This window comes from Schistocerca cancellata, chromosome 12, assembly GCF_023864275.1.
Source record: "Schistocerca cancellata isolate TAMUIC-IGC-003103 chromosome 12, iqSchCanc2.1, whole genome shotgun sequence".
NCBI lineage: Eukaryota > Metazoa > Arthropoda > Insecta > Orthoptera > Acrididae > Schistocerca > Schistocerca cancellata.
In genome coordinates, this window is record NC_064637.1 from 155,402,885 (window position 1) to 155,411,443 (window position 8,559).

Consider the following 8,559-nt stretch of genomic DNA (forward strand, 5'->3'; position numbering starts at 1 on the left):
CAGGTCTTCCAAGAATCTGACAGCTATTTATGGATCATGAGAGAATTGCACGCTAAGAATCTGTAGACATATATCATCCTGGTTGACAGGCATAAGTAAAATCACTGCTGCTTTTTCCATTTCCATTTTACACATACAGAAAAGTAATACTGTATAAATACACCTGACATTCACTAAATAGGCCTGGGGATACACTGTGCTACAAAACTTACATAAACTAAACTTACTGCAGCCACCCTGTAAAGAAAAATATAAACCTTAGATGCATTTGTGTCAGCCTGTAAGGGGAGGAATGTGGTCTGAAAAGTCTTAGCTTGCTGTGAAAAACACTTTCTTCCTTATCCCTTTTTTGAGACTTACTGTTTTGTAACTAGCTCACCACACATCTTGGAAAATTATTGTCATTTGTTGGCTTCCTCTTTTCACAGTCTTTCTCTTGAGCTCATTGAAAACAGAGGAAAATATGGGGCACATATTGTGGTTACGTGACATATAAACTTTAAACTTGAGTAAACAGGTTGTGTTTTTTTTATGTTCTTACTTCAGAGGTTCAGTTTCTTCTTCAAAGGTGTTTTCATTTCTTTGCATAAAACATTAGTTCGGATAAAATTACAATTGGGGATAATGTGTAGCTGAGCATTATCACAATTTTAATTTTGCTTTTCAAATAGAAGTCATATCCTCCTGAGAAGTTGATTTTGGCCCATCTAACATGATGTTAAGGATGAATATGCTAAAACAGAATCCTTAAAGGTTTAAGATTTTGAGACATGCCCAAAAGGAACTTCTGCAACAAAGGCTTATGTATTTCTTTGAGTCATATACATTGTAGCTATACAATATTTATTGTACTATGCACTAACAAACATGATGTGGTGGTGAATGTCACTGTCTAAGGCACTGCAACCCAGAAAATATTGAAAGGAAATTGTGGAAAACTGATAACACCAGCTTGACACTTGATGGGATGGAGGCAACATTCTTCCACTCAGGTTGTAATATTATTAAGACTTCTACTTTATCTTAGTCTTGGTAAGTACTACAGCCTGAGTGAAAGGTTGCCATCAGTTTGTCAAATGTAGGAGGCAGTGGTGCCCATTATGAAGGGTAATAAATAACACTACAAAAGAGAGGGACGGAGGCAGGTGATATGTCTTTTGTCAATGCCATTGTTGGCAGATAACATTACAGAAATGCTAATTTTAGCAGTCTCTGTATTGACCTCTAATTTTAGCATTATAGTTTATCATTAAAATTACAGTGAACCAATTTACTGGGTGAAAATCAAGACCAAGTCCAGAATCAATTTCAAAGCATAAACACACTTTAGATATCTATTACTTGAAATAATAAAATATGCCTCCCTGTACTTTAGAAATGATTTTAGAAACATTTGTGAAATACTGAATAGCAATTGATAATGTGTAAAGTGCTCTGATTTTGTAAAATTGTGGAACCTGTTAGAGATGAGAGAGCTGCATCCAATATATGTCACTGTCGTACTACAGCATGAGATTACGAAATTAAAGCATAGCTGTAATTGTAGTTTTTAAGATGCACACTGTAATGAGGAATATAATGCTGTAGCTATAGTAAGGAGGTGAATGGGCAGTTCAAAGCAATACGAAACATTCGTAACTTGTAACTACACTATGAACTAATAAATAAAGGAAGAGGCTTCCAACTAAGTAACGTCCAGGTCATAACCTCAAGGATATTGAAAGAATGACAGCAGTCTGTGGGAAGGCTCTTTCATGCCACGCCAACTGAAGAGCTGCGACCACACCTCCAGGGGCAGTTCCACCACTGTGATGGTGACTCGGTTCTGCCGGCATGCATCCCCCACCACTTCAGCAGTGGTGGTGTGGGACAGTAGGAGAGAGGGGAGAGAATATATAAGATGGCGTCCAGCAGGAGAATAGCTGTTGTCAATAGCATCTGAAGGTGGCTGCAATGAGTCATTTTCCAGAAATGTACAAGAGAACATTTAAGATTGATTATCTTTAATGTTAGTTGTCTCACATCCTGCAGAGACTGTTTTAAAAACTTAGTATTTTTACAATTACTTCATAAAATATTAATTGTTTTGTTTGCCATTACATTTATATCTTTTCTCAAAAAATGCTTGAAAGAGTGGATATAACAGTACGACCAAACAAAAACACCCTCTACAAAGATATCAAATGGTTACATCAGACAAAAAGTATTTAACAACCTACCAGAGCACATTAAATGTGACATAGATAATGTGGTGGAGTATAAGACTGAATTAAGCATCTTTTGGTGGACACTGCCTTCTACTCAACTAAAGAGTCTCTTCACAAAAACTCCTAAATTAAATGTTTTAGATTATTTTATGCTTATAATTAGCTTGGTAAGACAGTAGTGTAAAGTCATTTCACTGCATTGCCCTTAATTTAAGTGTACATCTTTCACTTTATTCCAAATCCCAGAGACCACTTTCATCAGCATTTGTGGAATACGACCGATGTAGTGTTGTAATTTAACAGTTGCTGATACGACAAGGTAAAGCAATGAAAGATGGTCATAACGTTTGATCTGTGCAGCTACATGAACTATTAGGTATATGTAGCAGAGGATCTTATAAAATAACATTAATTGGTTTCACCTCCATTTGGTTTCACCTCCATTCAGTGGCAACTTAAATGTAAAGATTCACTACAAAAGCAGTGTGATACCATAAAAGGAAGGTCAAAATTGTAGGCATCCCATACATCCCTTCGAGAAGGAGAACTTTCAGGGATGTGGAATGAGCTGAGGTACACATTAACAAAAGACAGGCAAATGATTGAAACTTAATGTGTGTACTGTATTAACAATGAACTGTCACTGTACTCCTTGTCCAGACTGGAACTCGAGTCTTGTTCCTGATCTGAGTCTTAAACTAGCTCACAGTTTTTCTTTGCCAACAAGTTTCAAAACAGCACACACACTGCTGCAGAGTGGAAGATTCATTGTAGAAAAAAGGTACTGTCTCCTCAATTGCATTACATAAGTGACATTTGTCTGCTATTGGTAGTTTATTATTTACTTGTTGATAGGAATATTTTTCAAAGAAAATAATCTCCTATACATGCAAACACAGAGTTTTGTTTGCCGCACATTGTCATGCAACTCTGCAATGAACACTGCTACTTGCCCTGTAGCTAACATAAAGTATCAATCTTTGAAACTAATTTGTAGGAGTGGCCAATAATGCATTTTATTTATATTCAAATTTTCACAGTAGTGCGGCCGAATAAAATCTTTTCAGTTTTTGAGCCACATCAGTTTGAATAAAACACTCAGGCTTTCTACAGTTGTCTCTGCAGTAGTAAAAACCACTGCTGCAGAGTTGACTGACATTAAATTTACTGACGAGGTTGAGAAGGTTCGAATCCTGCCTCGGGCATTGATGTATGTGATGTCCTTAGGTTAGTTAGGTTTAAGTAGTTCTAAGTCTAGGGGACTGATGACTTCAGATGTTATGTCCCATAGTGCTTAGAGCCATTTGAACCATTTTTGAGAGGGAAAGCAAGCTACTGTTCACCGACACTTTAGTCGAATGGGAGGAAGGACACTGGCTCGGTCATTCTGTGTATGGGAAACCTATACACCTTGCCTGTACTTGATTGCAAATAGTTTCCACGACATGTTAGTGCACAGAGCAAAGATTATTTCTGATGACACCAGTTACAATCTGAATTTCATCATTTGAAATGTACATAAGACGTACAACGAGGGAGACATTGTTGTAGCCTTTGTGTCACTGATGGAGGACCTTTGTGAATTGGTGAAATAGGTCGAGCCGGCTGCATTCCTTCCATACTGTTGGGCAATGACTATCAAGATAAGATGTATCCTTTGTTGCAGAGAGGTAGACTGAGACCAGTGTTACAACCCACCACCAAAGTAAGAGATAAGTCATCCATTAAAAGACGATGTAAGTCTTAATGCCCGATGTCCGATGTGAAAGAGGCAGCATCTACATAGGCCAAATCATTCGCATGGTTGCTGAACATTGTGCTAAGCACATGTGACACATTAAATAGGGGGGAAGCATGGGAAGTTGGCCGTGGCTGAACATTTCCTGGAGAACGGTCACAAAATACCATTTGAAAAGACAAGAGTCTCAGCTTTTGCGTCACTGATATGTAATATATGACATACACATCACCAGTGCAATTCCATTTGACAATGACCACAGTCTGAAACCTGTCACTAAAGTAACATAATACGTGATGCAATAAAGGCCATCTCGCATAAAGAATTTGACAGCCTGTGGTGGATATTTAAAATGATTTTATCTTTCAGAAACCTCATAAGTTGGCTTTTGAGGATAATTGATGTCTATCTTGCAGTTCAAGTTTGGGTTTTACAGCACGTCCACGACACTCTCTCACTGGCCAAATAATTGTGTGTCCATTGCATTAATAGTGCCCTTTTTTTGTTCTTGTTCAGTATCCCTGTTAGTCCTGTTGGATATGAACCCTACCCACTACTATGGGTTGCAAGTGCGTGTTGTTGGCAATCCCTCTGGTAGGTAGAGAAAGCTGGCTGAATTGTGAATTGGGTTGTCAGGTTAAGTGGATGCTGCCATGGAATATCTCAGACCAGTCAGTACAAATGCCTATAATAATGAGTGTGACCCTCACAACACCAGTAGAAGTAATGTCTACTGTAAAAATCTTAAAATCAAAAAGTTATAGTGGCTATGATAATATATAAACAAAGTTGGTTAAACGGTGTACCTCTGAGTTCAGTGACATTTTAAGTTATTTGTGTAAGTAGTCTGTTATCAGTAGAACATTTCCTGAATGGTTGAAATATGCTGAATTTAAGCCTTTGTATAAGAAAAGAGAGAGAGAAATACCATCAAACTTCCATCCAATTTCACTTTTGCACACATTCTCAAAGAGTTTAGTAAAGATAACACCCGTATACAGTTGTCTTCACAACCATCTGCCCACAAATAAAATATTCCAGTCACAATTCAGATTTATAAAGGGCTCCAATATTGAGAAGGCTATCTACACACACACACACACACACACACACACACACACACACACACACTGAGAATGTAATAAATTACTGGCTATTGATATATTTTGTGATCTGTCAAAGGCATTTGATTGTGTGAATCACAACCTTTTAAGTAAATTAGAATAGTATGGTGTAACAATAAATGCTGCAGAATGATTCAAATCCTTCATCTCTGTCAGAAAACAAAGTGTGTCAATAGGAAAGAGACGTATTAAGCCATCAGGCATGATTCAACTGGAAACAATAATGTGGTGTCCTCCAAGATTCCATCTTAGGGCCCTTGCTTTTTCTTGTGCAGAGCAATGACCTTTTGTCAGTAACATTACCAGTTGTCAAGATTGTTTTGTTTACAGGTGATACAAACATAGCAATAAATAGTAAGTCAAGGATAGCCTTAGAAAAGTTGTCTAATGAAATTTTCATGGACAATAATAGATGGTTCTTAACCAATTGTCTGCCAGTAAACCTTGAAAGAACATACTCTATGCAGTCCAGGACTTGTAACAGGTTTCCTGCCAGTATGTGCCTAAAATATGATGACAAGCATATGGAAGAAGTTGACAGTGTTTAATTGTTGGGATTATAGCTTGATAACAAATTTAACTGGAAGGAGCATACCACAGAGTTCCTGATGTGCCTAAACAAATTTCTGTTTGCTATCCAATTGCTGTCAGACGTAGGTGACAAAAAAGCAAGCATACTATGTTTACTTTCATTCCATATTATCATACAGGGTTATTTCTGGGGTCACAAATTGAACCAAGCTGAAGTTTTCTGAGCCCAGAAACATGCAACATGAATTATTTGTTGTACGAACTCAATAACATCCTACATAGAGCTATTTAAAGAACTGGGACACTAACTACAGTGTCCCAATATATTTATCCCTTAATGAATTTGTCATTAAAAATGTCTATTTTTTTCTCTAAACCAAAGGCACAGTTCATGGACTCAGCAGTAGAAATAAGAATAACTTTCACAAATATTTAGTCACTTACTTTGGTTAAGAAAGATGCCAACTGTTCAGTAATACACATTTTCAGTAATAGGTCAGCACTCATAAAAAATTCAACTAATAAAAAGGTGCAGTTTGAGAGGAGTCTAAAGGATTTATTGGTGGCCAACTCATTGTACTCCACTGATGAATTCCTTAGCAGAACCAACTGTTGTGTATATGGTGTTAATAATATCACATAATGTTAATATTGTGCACAGTCCCACTTCTGAACAAATTTTGTGCAGTAATGTGATCACATTAAATAAATGCTGCCAAATTGGCTGCAATAGCCTAAGAATTATGTTATGCACATAAGTGTATTGAACATTTAATATTGATGATATTGTTTTTTAATTTGATGATGCTTGGCTGCAATAGCGTAAGAATTATGATATGCACATAAGTATATTGAACATTTAATATTTGGTGATAAGTTCAATATCCTTTTCAATGCAAATTTATTACTTTTATTTACGCAGATTCCACCTCCACAAGGGAAATATCATTTGGAATCTGTAGACGGTGCATTAACATGTATGTTCTTAATTTATGAATATTTATTGTGTATTCTTGTTCTGTGACATGTTCCAATCCCAGATGATCTCTTCACTATGTATCAGTTGGAACAAAAAGTATGTCTAACCTGAAACATGAGATTACCAGAAGATTTTTGGCATAAATTCTTAGATGTTTTGATACTCTTAGGTATCAAAATATGGGGAAATGGAGGTATTATATTTGTCACATTACATACAAAACTCAACTCTGTGAGGTAGAAATTCAAGCTATATGCGAGATTGATTGTGCAAGACCAGTATTGAGGGTGAGTGCAAACATACAATTGAACCCTTCTGTCAGCCACCACATTTTTCCCCAGATTAAACAGACAAAATCAGAAAAAATGCTAAGCTTGTTACTACACATTTTATTATTTCATCATTGGAGGAGACTTTAATCACCTCTGGAAACCATTGGGATAGTTACACTTTTGTAGGTGGGATGACAAGACATCCCGTGAAACAATACTATATGTTTTCTCTGAAAACTGCTAAGAGCAGATAGAACTTTTTATATTGCAACACATCAGCAATCGTGAATAATTTAATGATTATAAAGAATCCGCCTCGATTGCAAATTGAAACCGGATGTTGACCTTGGTTTCGGCGTGGATAACCACACCTTCTTCGGAACACATTAAAACTACAAACTGCCTAAAGAGATATGGTCCAACATTAATACAGAATGCCCAAAAGGGCAAAAGACTTGCATAAAATGTAAAATAAACAGTATGCGTGTACCTGAGAGCCCGCAACCCACCAAACATTGGCTGAGGTGAGGAAGCACACTTCTGACGTTTGAGTTAAATACAGCTATTGACATGGTACACATGTACCGTTTATTTTACATTTTATGCGAGTCTTTTGCCCTTTTGGGCGTTCTGTATTAATGTTGGACTCTGCCTCTTTAGGCAGTTTGTAGTTTTAATGTGTTCCGAGGAAGATGTGGTTATCTGCACTGAAACCTAGGTTAACATCCGGTTTCAATTTGCAATCGAGTGGATGCTTTATTATCATTAAGAGTAGATAGTTCAGAAGTCCACTCACGGCTGGCTTATATTAGATCTAATGGCAACATGAACATGTCCCCATTGAAACTGGTATCAGCAACTGGGAGGCAGCTGTAGCAGCAATGCTTACCAAAGCACAAAGGCCAACTAAAGTAAGTAGACAGGTGTACATGTTCAGTTAACTGTGTAAAGAGTCAGCAGTGCCATGTCACATGGAAGAACTCCAAACCTGTACCTCTAGGCAGGAGCCTGTAGAGAGGCTCTGGACAGGATACTGTACAGCAGGGCCTCCCAACCTTTTCAGCAGGTGGACCCCTTCTTCAGTCGAAAATCCATGGCGGACACCTAGTCAGTCAAGAGCACAGTAACTTCAAATTTCAGCCAATGATCCCCCTCCCACTTTGTCACTGACAAAGCAAGTTTAACATTTAATGATGCCTGGGGCCACATACGTACCAGCGAGCGCTGTGATTGGTCGACAAAGCACGCTCCGCGCGTGCGTAAAACGTTTCAGCGTATGTAACGCTGTGAGCCGGCGCACAAACGACCCCCGTATTGTTGCGAAACAATCAGAGAAGCCGCATTCTCCGGCACTAAACTGTGTGTGCGTTCTCACTTAGGAACTGCAAAGGAACTGTTCTAAAACATATTAGGTATATAGTACATTAATAAAATTAAAGTTTGTACTGACTGGAAAAGATGCAGTACTTACAACTCACATATTAAAAAAGATCTAAGCCGGAAAGTACAGCTAAGGGCTGCTCGTACTGTGAATAAGGGTTGCAACAAGACTGAGGTGCCCACTTTAGAAAGTGGGGTCTAGTAAACGTGGTGGTGTTACGAGCGCCATCTAGTAGCCGCAGAAACAACTAGGCTACTGTACATTCAAAATTAGACACCTGAAATTGTGATGCAGCTGATTCAGGCATAACGTAAACATTAATAATAA